We start from the raw sequence: 12,080 nt of genomic DNA, 5'->3' as shown, positions 1-12,080 counted from the left end.
CCAAATCCATGTCTTCTAGATGGACAAAATGCTCTCTTAAGTGCAGAGCCATCTCTCCAGCTCTGTTTTGGAGAACAGGTCTCGTATAACCGAGGCAGACCTGGATCTCTTGGTTCGTGCTGCCTTCTGAGTACCCGGATTACAGGCATGAGCTGTCACAACTGGTGTATGCAGTGCAGTTGATTGACCCCTGGCAAGATCTCTACCAAATGACTATACCTCTGACCCCAGCGTTTTAGTGTTCTTTTCTGACACACGGTCTCCTTCTAATTCCAAGGCTGACCTTGAACTCAAAATCCTCCAGAGCACTGGGATTACCTGCATTTCATTACACCCAATTTGATGGTGTTCATTGCCTGGGACTCATGTTGTCAAAGCCGGTCTGGAGCTCCTGAGCTCAGGTGATCCCACAGGCACTACAAATACTGGGAATAGATGCCCAATCCACTCTACCCAGATTTCCTCCATCTTTAAGGTCCCTTTTCAAATAGTGTTCTTGAGCAGTGCATATGCTAGAGTCGAAGGATATATCCTCCGTAGGATTATTTTTTCTCTTTCTCCTCAAATTGCACCTAGCCCCAGCCTGCCCAGTTGTTACTATTTCCCCTTGGAACCTCCAGGGTTGTTGGTGAATCATGTTCAGTTTTGAACCGTGTTTTATTTGAAACATTTGTGTGTTTACCTTAATCTTCTCCACCAGATGCATCCTCCTACGAGGCATAACTGGTTCTGTCCCATTTTTTTTTTCTGTTCCAGCAATGACTACTTTAATAAAAAATACACATTATTACCTGTAGCTAAATACAATAGAAAATATTAAGATCTGATTTTCAGCGTACACTCCCAGGTGTGACACATCTCTCTGCTCTAAGAACAAAGGCAATAGGGCTGACTGGCTGTACTGAGACCCCTGAGGTTAGAAACTGAAACTAACTTTCCACTTCTTTTTTTAGCTTGATTACGTCAGACATTCTGTCCTGGTGACCAGAGTCCAAATAATTCAACAGGCAATTCTGAAACAATTACAAGCAAGGCTGATAAAAGCTGGAGTGGAACTAACAGGAAGAGTTCATCAAGGCTTGGGTCCATGGGCTGAGCACGGTGGTGCACTCCCATAACACAAGCACTTAACACAAGCAGAAGCAAGAGCTTTGCTGTGAGTGTGAAGCCAAGATTGGACTGTAAAGCAAGCTCCAGGTCCGTATCAACTACATGGGAGATTCTGTATCAATAAAACAGAACAATAGTAAAATAAAACTTTTTCAAAAGAGTTGGCTTAAAGATGCTTTTGTTAGTGTCTGTCTTAGTTCACTGGGATCATGCTTACAAAATAGCACACATGGGGTAGTTTTATAAACAACCAGAGCTCATCCTTCACCGTTGTAGAACTTGAGAATGCCAAGACGTTGGGGAGAGCATATGCAGCGTATGGCGAGCCTGTGTCCTTGTTCACACACACCTTCTGGTCTTCTTGCAATGGTGGAAAGCAACAATGAGCACCTTTGGGTCTGTCTTATAAGGACCAACTCATTACTACGCTTTTTCAATCTAGTCGCCCATAAAAAGCTCTTCTTCCTTTTATCCTTGGCCAGGAAGGTTAAGATTTCACCACATGAACTGGGGGAGTGGGTAGCAAAATATTCACACACACACACACACACACACACACACACACACACACACACACAAATGCAAGCTATACTGTGTTCCTGAGGAAGACATCATAAAAATGTCAGGACTCTATAATTAGCCTCTAAATTCTGTGCAATAGCAATTAACATCCCAATATGGGGTTTAGAGGAACGGGACAGGCTAGTCTAACATGATCTGGAGGCTCTTAGGAATAAGGAGATCAACATCGATTTGGAATGAGGTTAGTCCTTAGATGGCCTTGTTCAACACGGTGCAACCACTACACACACGGGATTCTGTGTGTGGCTATCTTGTAGAGTGAGCTGGACTGAGGATTCTCCCTACTACTTCTGTTCATGGAAAAGATTTGTGTAGGATCAGTTTGATATGAACCTTGAAAGGTTGATAGAGTATCCCAATAAAATACTTTCTTTCCTGGAATATGTTATATGTTATATAGTCAGATTCATATAGTATATAACCTTCAGACTCATTTCACATATCTAAACATATGTGTGTATGCACTTATATATACACATATAAAATATACATGTTTTATGCACTTATGTATATATATATATGTATATATATATATATATATACATGTATTTGTGGCTTAGACCTTGTCTCTAAAATAAATTTATTTAATTTAAACAAAAAACGGGGTGCTGGTTAGGTGGCTCAGTGGGTGAAGTAATTTACCGCACAAAGCTGGCAACTTGAGTTTGTTCCCCAGAGCCCATTAAAGGGGAAAGGGGAAAACTGACTCCATAAAGTTGTCCTCTGGCCTCCACATGTACACAGTGGCACTGGTGTACTACACACACACACTTCATACACACACTAATTATAATCTTGTAGCTCATTCTTTTCATTACTATTTGGTAATGTTTTGTTGTTTATCTATTCACTGACTGAAAGACACCAGTATGAACGTCTGTGCACAGGTCAATGTGCAAACTTGAACTCATACAGGAGCCCAGTTGCTGGATCTTATGCACAGCTGTTTGGCTGTGTAAGAGACTAACTGACTGGGGCTGGGGATTTAGCTCAGTGGTAGAGCGCTTACCTAGGAAGCGCAAGGTCCTGGGTTCGGTCCCCAGCTCCGAAAAAAAGAACCAAAAAAAAAAAAAAAAAGAGAGACTAACTGACTAACAGTCGGAGGGGCCACGACATTTCCATCCACAGCTGCAGGAAGAGTTGGGGCAGCCCCTGTTTAGAATTGCAGCCTGAACCTTGAGGCAATCCTCATGCTTCTGACTCCACCCCACCCCCAGCTTCTCCACTGATGTCCAGCTCTTCTCCCCCGCTCCCACCTCATTTTTAATCTTGCTGCATCAGTTAGTACTGTGATGTTAATTAGAAATATTGAGGGAGGAGAAGGGCCCTTGCCTTGTTTATGGAGCCATGGAAACACATAGTTTCTCGAGGCTGTGTTATGTTAGCTGTAAAGTTGTTTTCTTTCTTTCTTTTAAAGGCTCTCTTATTAAATCAAGGAAGCCTCCTTTAATTCCAAGTTTGCTGAGAGCTTTTTATCATGAATACACATCAAATTTTGTCGAAACCTTTACAAATGCTTATATTGGTGTGGTCATCTTCTTTGCTCCTTTCCCCTGTTGATGTAATCAGGATCAGGTGTTGAACCACTTGATCGTGGTGTATAATTCATTTCATATATGGTTTAATCCAATCCACTAACACTTTCTTAGGATTTCTGCACTTGTATCTGTGGGAGCTACTGACCTGCGATTCTCTCTTCTTACAATGTCTTTGGTTTGGGATTAGAGTAATGTTGGCTTCACATGATGAAATCAAATATTGTAGCTGCCTTGACTTTATTAAAGATTATGTAAAACTGATATAATTTCTTCCTTTAATATATGGATATATATTCACCCTGAAACCATGATTAATCTAACAAATGTTAGAGTAGAACAAAAGAATAGATTAGAAGTACTTGGGGAAATAAACGAAACAAAAAAAGTAGTTGTTTGAGAGATAAAACTGTAACTTTAATTTTTTTCAAATCCTATTTTTAATGATGGTTTTTAAATGCTTTAACCTTTGTTGTAACCCACCACCCACCAGAGGTAGTAGAAAAGGATACCGGAAGGTCTGGGCTACCACCTGGGACCACGTAAATGTCCAAGCGTTGTGAAGAGCTGATGCCACGCACTGGCGGCAGCTTCTAGAGAGCTGGCTCTGGATACAGCACTTGGGAGAGAGGGCTCTGCACCTCCCTGGACAGTACAGAAGAGCTGGCCCCGGTGGGGGAAGGCAGTGCAGGTAAGCTGGCCCCACCACTCATCTGCAGTCACAGGTAGAGAGATGATATCCTTTCCCCCTCGCCCCTCTCCACCTATGGCAGTTAGAAGAGCTGGCCCCAGGGTCATGAGAACGGGAGAGTTGGCCCTGCCCCCCTCACCAGCTGCAGCACTCAGGAGAGTAGATCCTGAACCTTGACTGAGCAGCAGAGTGGAGCTGGCTTTCGTGAGTGCACCCCCTGGCCCCTTGCCAGATGAAGCTCACATTGGGTGAGCTAGCTGGGACAGTGAGGGAGAGCTCACCCTGGTGGCGCAGGTGTGAGAAAGCTGGCCACCTCAGTTACCACCCAGGCCCAGATCCAGGGCTTTGAGTCCGTCCACCCCAAAATCTACCTCAGCTGTGAACTCCTGGAGCACGTGAAAGGGTAGGTCCTGCAGATCCAAAGCTGCAGGATGTCCGTGACGCAGGGCAACAACAGGGTAACCAAGAGGAGTCCTGGGGAGGATCCGGTAGAGCGCATGAAGCAGAAGCTAGAAGCCTCAAACCTGCCCAATGATTCATTGCAATGAACATTTGCAAGTACAGATTGTAGAGAAAGGGAGATGTTATGGGAAGCCCCGTGACAAACTACAGTTTCCATGACAAGATTTTTCTGGGCTTCGTTTTATTTTATTTATTTTTGTTGTTTTTGTTTGTTTGTTTTCTTTTGGTGGAGAGGATGCAAAGTCAGAAGGAAGATATGAAGGGACGGGGAGGGGAGTGAGATTGGGGACGTGATGTGAAACTCCCAAAGAGCCAATGCAAAGTTTAAAAGAAAACAAAGCCTTTGAATACAGAAGAGCCAACAGCAGGCCTGTTCGTGCATGCCTGTGACCTGAGTCCTTGGAGGAACTGAGGCTGAAGGTTGCAAGTCAGAAGCCATTGTGCACCATATAGTGACACTCTGCCTCAAAGCAAGGACAAAGAACAGCAACAAAATAGATAAAAATCCAAGTACATTTATGCCAGCACTCTGGAATGTTGAGTCAGGATCAGAAATTTGAGGCTAGCATGGACTGCATAGTGAGATAATTTCTCAGAAACAAAATGACTCTACCAAGACACAGAAAGCTTCACCAGCAAATCCTACCAAAAATTTAGAGAAAAATTAATATCATGCTTTCGCAAACATTTTCAGTGGACAGACATCAAAAAAAACTCATATCATTCTTTAATACTAGCCTAATACCAAAACCATTCAAAGTCATGAAAAATAAATAAATAAAACCTTCAGACCAATTTAAAAAAAAAAAAAAAAAAGCTGGCCCTGATAGTTCACATCTGCAATCCTAGCACTTGAGAGGCAGAGTCAGGAGGATTAGAAGTTCAAGATCATCTTCAGCTACATAGTGAGTAAGAGGTTTGCCTGACATGATTGACACCCTGATTAAAAACAAAGCATCCTAAACCAGAAAACACTGTTATGGAGGCTCCAACAATTATCAACTTACAACCTATCCTATTGCTTCTATACTTTTACTCTGTTCCTACACACACACACACACACACTCACACACACACACCCACACATACACACACTCACACACACACTCACACACATACACACACTCACACACACTCACACATACATACTCACACACACACTCATGCACACACACACGTGCACACAGAGAGAGAGAGAGAGAGAAAGAGAGAGAGAAAGAGAGCGCATTATTTTAAAAAAGCAAAATCCTATTTCTTTGGTAAATATGTCTATACTCTGAAAGATAAGAATTCAAAAAGAAATGATCATGACAGCATTATTACTACCCCAAATGTTTAAATAGTACCTCAATATAATAAAATATCCTGAGTTTGTCATGTGTGTGTGTGTGTGTGAGTGTGTGTGAGTGTGGTGTGTGAGTGTGTGTGAGTGTGTATGAGTGTGTGTGAGTGTGTGTGAGTGTGTGTGTGAGAGTGTATGTGTGAGTGTGTGTGTGTGTGTGTGTGTGTGTGTGTGTGTGTGTGTGTATAGGACTCTGAGTCTTGTCTTGAACTCCTGGGCTTTCTGTCTGTACCTCCCAAATACAAGGATTACAGATGTATGCCACGTGGTCAGATACTGCTATAACTGCTTAATAGCTGTTTTGTTCAAACCAATACCCACACGTTCTACTTGGTTGTCTATTGGATTTCCACAGGTTCACATGCTTCTCCTCATTTGTTTTTAATTCCAATTTACTGAAGAAAGGCTACAATGGTAGGCATGTAGCTTGCTACATCCTGGATTTTGCTGGTAGAAGTCTAGCGGTGTTGTTTAACATGTTCACTATAACATAGTGACTCTCTTCTAATTGCTTGCTGCCAAATCTGCTATAAAGATGATTTAGGCCATCTGTCAGCAACATGCCATTGCTCCCATAGTCCTTACTAACTGCTGCTTCCTTTGTAGCACACTTAAAACTAGTGATCTCTCCCGATCTTCCCAAAAGCCCTATATGATGCACATGGTTCTCTCTAATCTAGAGATAAGGAACACAAAGCTTGAAGAGGTTAAGGAATTTTGACTCCAGTTAATTCACCAGCAAATACCTGGGCTCAAACTGGGGTCTGTCTGATGTTAAAATCCATATTATTAGGGCTGGAGAGAGGGCTCAGTGATGAAGACCTCTGCTCTTCCAGAGGTCCTGAGTTCAATTCCCAGCAACCACATGGTGGCTTATAATCATCTGTAATGAGATCCAGTGCCCTCTTCTGGTGTGTCTGAAGACAGCAACAGTATACATATATACATTAAATAAATAAATAAATAAATAAATAAGTAAATCTTTTTTAAAAATCCATATTGTCATCCATTGTGACATGATGTCTCCTTGCGCCCCTTTGCCTGGGACTTGTCATGGTTGACTATTTTAATCAGCTCCAGGACGGAGACTTTCCATCTATCCAAAGAACTTTCACAACTCACCTCCTAAGTAACACATTGGATGCTTTCAACACCAACATAATAGAAAACCTCATCTCAAATGGGCTCAACAATAAGGATATCTATTATCTCATATAACAAGAAAGCCAGAAGTAGGACGACACCAGGGCTGGTTGGTTGGTTTTGTGACTTTATTCTATTTCTTAGCTTGGACATCATCAGTGTGATTTTCCCCTTCAGCTGGAACCTCTGATGGTTTTAGGACAGCTATTCCAATTTCAAGTCACTAACTCCATGAAACATCCACCCTGAATAGTGGCATGTTTCTCCGTGCATCTCTGTTTGAGAGCAAGAAGTTCCTTCACAGGGGAGAAGACACAGAAGCCATGTTAAGAGCCAGAGAGTGGGGAGGGGCGTTGTGAAGTGAAAGCCGTTGCCTTTTGTGAAGTCACTGCACTTATTATCTCTTGTTTAGATCAAGCCAACAGGATCAGGCAGATAACATTAACTGAATTCAATGACGGTAGGTCCAAAATAGTGAGACGGCAGACATGTTGGGAGGTATCCTGAAAGAGGAGAAGGAAGAGTATGGGTGGATAAACACGTGAAATTATTGAAGGATAAATTAAAGGGTAAAAGAGAGGTTTCTTCAGCAGACTTTGCCTCAGGTGTCACTGCCCACTCCTTGGACTATAATGTCATATGGCCTAGGAAAGGGTCCTGTTCCCCTGGCCATAATAGGGTTAGGAGCACAGTCCTAAGATGATATTAGGGCACCCTTCCCTAATGGATGGATTCTACTGTAAAGAAGAACACGAAAGGGCATGCCTTTAATCCCAGCACTCAGGAGGCAGAGGCAGCAGATCTCTAAATTTGAAGGTAGCCTGGCCTATAGAGTGAGTTTCGGGACAACCAGAACTATACAAAGAAACCCTGTCTCAAAAGGAAGAGGTGGAGGAAGAGAAGAGGAGGAGGAGGAGGAAGAGGAGGAGAATAGAATGGATGTGAAACAGGCAATCACTCCGCTACCCACTTCCACTGGGCTGTGCTGCACGCTCTGTCATGAATAATTAAAGCACTTCATTGTAACTATTGCATTTTTATTTTCTGCCCCCTGACATTTTCTGCCAGGGTGTCCGTTTCTTCTGTGGCATGAGGCTACAGCAGACGATCTGCAATCTAGCAGTTCTGGTTTAATTCTATATCTTCACAGTCCTAAAAGCAAGTCGGGGAGCTGGAGAATCAACTCAGTCAGTACAGTGCTTGGCGCATGAGCATGAGGGTCTGAGCTGGACCCCTAGTGTCCATTAAAAGCTAGTGTCCATTAAAAGGAGAGCTGTGGCGGTAAGTACCTTAACTCCAGGGATGGGAAAGCGGAAACAGGGCTCACTGATCAGATGCCCCATCCCAAAAGAGAGAATATGCCTAAAAAAAAAAAAAACAAGATGGATCACACCTGAGGAATGGCACCCAGGGTTGACCTCTGGGCTCCATATACACATACATATATGAGCATTCGCATGTGTGCACGTGCAAGACACACACATGCACATGCATAGGGCAGGGGTGTCAAAACTTGCAGGGTGGTACAGGCCTGTCACACCAAACTTGGAAGGTGGAGGCAAGTTCAGGAGTTCAAGGTTTCCTTTAGCTAGAAACCAAGTTGGAAGGCAGTATGAGTTACATAAGACCTTGTCTCAAAAGAAGAAATTCTGACAGGTTATATTAAGTCATTGGTATGACTGTATTCTTTTTTTTTTAAAGACATGAACAATAAATTTGAACTTCGTTACCTTGCTTGTTTGTTGGTTGGTTGATTGGTTGTTGTTGTTGTTTACATTTTTAAACACAGCCTTTGCAATAGACAAGGCTGGCCCTTAAGACCTGACTCTCCTGCCTCTGCCTCCCAAGTGCCCAAACTAAAGGCATACCGTCAGACACGCATGGTTTGTTTCATTGTTGCTGTTTGTTTTGTGGTTTGTTTGGCTGTTTTGTTTTGTTTTGCTTTGTTTGAGACAGGGTCTCACTATGTAGCCCTGAGTTCCTGGGACTCTCTGTGTAAAACAGACTAGACTTAAACTCACTGATATCATCCTACCTCTGCCTCCTAAGTACTGGGATTAAAGGCATGGGCCACCACGTCAAACTGGTATTTTGATTTTTGAAATAGCATTTCACACTGTAACCCAGGATATTCTGTACTTTACTGTGTAGCCCAGGTCAGCCTTAATTTCTCAGCAATGCCTGATTCACTACTAAGTGCAGGAATTACAGAAGCGTACTTGTAAGCCAAGCTTCTTATTAATGTCTGTCTGTCTGCCTGTATGCTTGTTTGTCGTTCTGAGACAGGGTCTCTGCAGCCCAGGTTGACCCTAAACTTACTATGCATCTGAGGGTAGACTTGATCCTGTGATCTTCCTCCTTCCACCTCCCAAACATTAGAATTATAGGTGTGTGCCACCAAACCTAGCTTATTGATTACTAATATTAAAAATAAGAATGCTAGGAGTAACGGAGAGGCATCAATCAGAACTCTACCAATTTTTTTTTCCGGAGCTGGGGACCGAACCCACGGCCTTGTGCTTGCTAGGCAAGAGCTCTACCACTGAGCTAAATCCCCAACCCCGAGAGGCATCAATCAGGACGTAAAATGAATAGATAAATAATTAATGGAGAAAAATTAGGAAAGTTAAATAAGTAACCTACTTTACACATTTGTATATCCATTGACATCTACCCGATTCTAGCCCTCGTGGGACACACAGAGGTTGACCAGATGTTCTTTTTTCTTGGCTGTCTTTTCTATAATTTCAATATCTTTCTAGAGCCCACACAAGGCTCTCTGTCTCTGCTTAGACTGACAACTATGATGGCAGTGTAAGAAATCATTTCTGTGTCTTCTTCATTCCACAGACTGCTTCTGGCGTAATGATCCATTCATTGTCTTACACGCAGCCCTTTCTTTATGGAGGACCATGACATAGCCACAGAAGATAGTTGGCTACCAGGTATCTTTGCCTCTCTCTCCTCCAGTCTGAGCAAAGTTGCCCCGTTATCTTTAGTTCATGCCTATACCACCTTTCTCTAGTAAAACTGTTGATCTGATCTGTAAACAGCCCCATTTTTATTTAGAAAAAGGCTATGACTTGTAATAAATGTACGACATAGAAAGGTCAGACATCCTATCTGTTATTCAGGACATTTGGCACTATGAAAGCATAGGAAAACTCGAGAACATTATTTAAGTTGGTTTGGCCACACCTCCAGTTCTTTTCATTCTGACAAGGGGGTCCGGGGTTATAACTGACCGTGAAACTCTGGTGTCTCTCTACCGCCATGCTATTCCTGTGTCCACCACCATAGTTTCCAGAGCAGTAAAAGGCCAGCTTTTATCCTCTGACTCAGCCACCTGCTGGCCTGTTTTTTGTTGTTTATTTTAATGCTCGTGTTAGTCGTGTGGGGGTGCCCTAGGAAGACAGAAAAAGGCATAGAATACTCCAGAGTTGTTGCAGTCTGTCTCGTGTAGGTGCTGGGAACCACACTTGTTTCCTCTGGAAGCATCATCAAGTTCTGTTAATGACTGATCCACATCCCTAGCCATCCCAGTTCTGAAATGTACAAAGGAAAATGCTGGGGTGGCCGGAGCAGAAGCGGAGAACAACGTTCTTGATGACTGGTGAAGCCGGACAAGCCTGAGTAAATCCTATTACGTCTCTTGAATGATTCTGTACTGATTTAAAAAAAAAAAAAATCCTCTGTTCATCCCATGGGACCGTCACAAAAATAAAACAAAAACAGGAATAGGAAGGTCTATTTTCACACACATGAAAAGTTGCTGTTATTATTTTCAACTTTAGAGTCTCTTCTGCAGTGTGGCTTTTATTTCAGCCATGTGACTGCTGCATACACCACTCCAGACAGCAGTCATTCAAGTTCACTCTCATCCGTCCTTTGTCTACTGTGGATCCCGTCAGCCCTGGGACGTCCATCTCTTTAGTTCACGTGCCTGCACTAATCCCAACATAACACAGATCCCCCATACAGGGAAACACGGCACGGAGCACTTGGATAACAAAACAAAACTGAGGCTGTAACTGTCACGTACCCTTCAAAGGTTATACTCGAAATACCCAACAAGGAATCAAAGGGAGAGAGAGACCTGATCGAGATAGAAAATGCTTCTGTTGTGTGTATGGTTATACGTATCTGTAATCCCAAGCCCCAGGAAACAAAATCAGGGAGACTGTGAGTTTAAAGAGTGGCCTAGGCTACATAGTAAGACCCTGCTCGTCCTCAAAAATAAGATTCTGGAAGGAACCCGTGTGCTAGGTACTTCCACAATCAGGGATTTGTCCCGTTCAACTTTCATGCCCCAGAAACAAGATAATATTCTGTGGTTCCTAAGAATCAGACAGAGGGGGGCTGGAGAGATGGCTCAGCGGTTAAGAGCACTGACTGCTCTCCCAGAGGTCCTGAGTTCAAATCCCAGCAACCACATGGTGGCTCACAACCATCTGTAATAAGATCTGATGCCCTCTTCTGGTGTGTCTGAAGACAGCTACAGTGTACTCACATATATAAAATAAATAAATAAATCTTTTTTTAAAAAAAAGAATCAGGCAGAGGGAAACAGACACTTGAGTACACATTCGTTGGTAGGGGTAGAGGTTGGACTGCTTAATAGATCCACAGTAATAAACTCAGGGAGTTTTAACTTCTACCCAGGCCAGAGATGCAGTTCTTTGGCCTAGCACTTTTTGTAGGACTCTCCCATCAGAGACTGCATCCAAAGAATGTCGTTTGTAACCACAGTGAAGAACTCCTTAGTGTGTGTGCTTTTAGTACAGACAGACCTGTGGTAGTTGACTCCCGCGTCGCATCTTTAAGTTGTAAACATATTATAGGGAATGAGTCTCGAATCCAATGTCCAGTGTGAAGCCATCGTGTAGGTGTCAGTTCCCCAACACTCCCAAACCAAAACTTATATCAAGCTCCCTAAACCCCAGCTAGCTTCCCTCCCCTCTCAAGCAATTAACCCATCTAGTCCTTCCCACACCTACACCCAGCCAGTAAATCCTAGGACAGGCCTGGTCTGTTCCTGAGTTTGGTCAGAAGTGGGCCTTCATGAGGCTGCCCAGAAAGATGCTCGCTTGTCCACAGTCTAGCCAAGCCTCTGCATTCACTGCGTCAGTGATCCTGAGCATGTCCACAGAGCCTACCCAGCTTCCCCCAAGCCCAGGCTCCACCTGCTTCGCAGCGCGCTGGCGCACAAAGCTCT

This window comes from Rattus norvegicus, chromosome 8 (genome assembly GCF_021556685.1).
Source record: "Rattus norvegicus strain SHRSP/BbbUtx chromosome 8, alternate assembly SHRSP_T2T, whole genome shotgun sequence".
Classification (NCBI taxonomy): domain Eukaryota; kingdom Metazoa; phylum Chordata; class Mammalia; order Rodentia; family Muridae; genus Rattus; species Rattus norvegicus.
Note: the sequence above shows the minus strand (reverse complement) of the source record.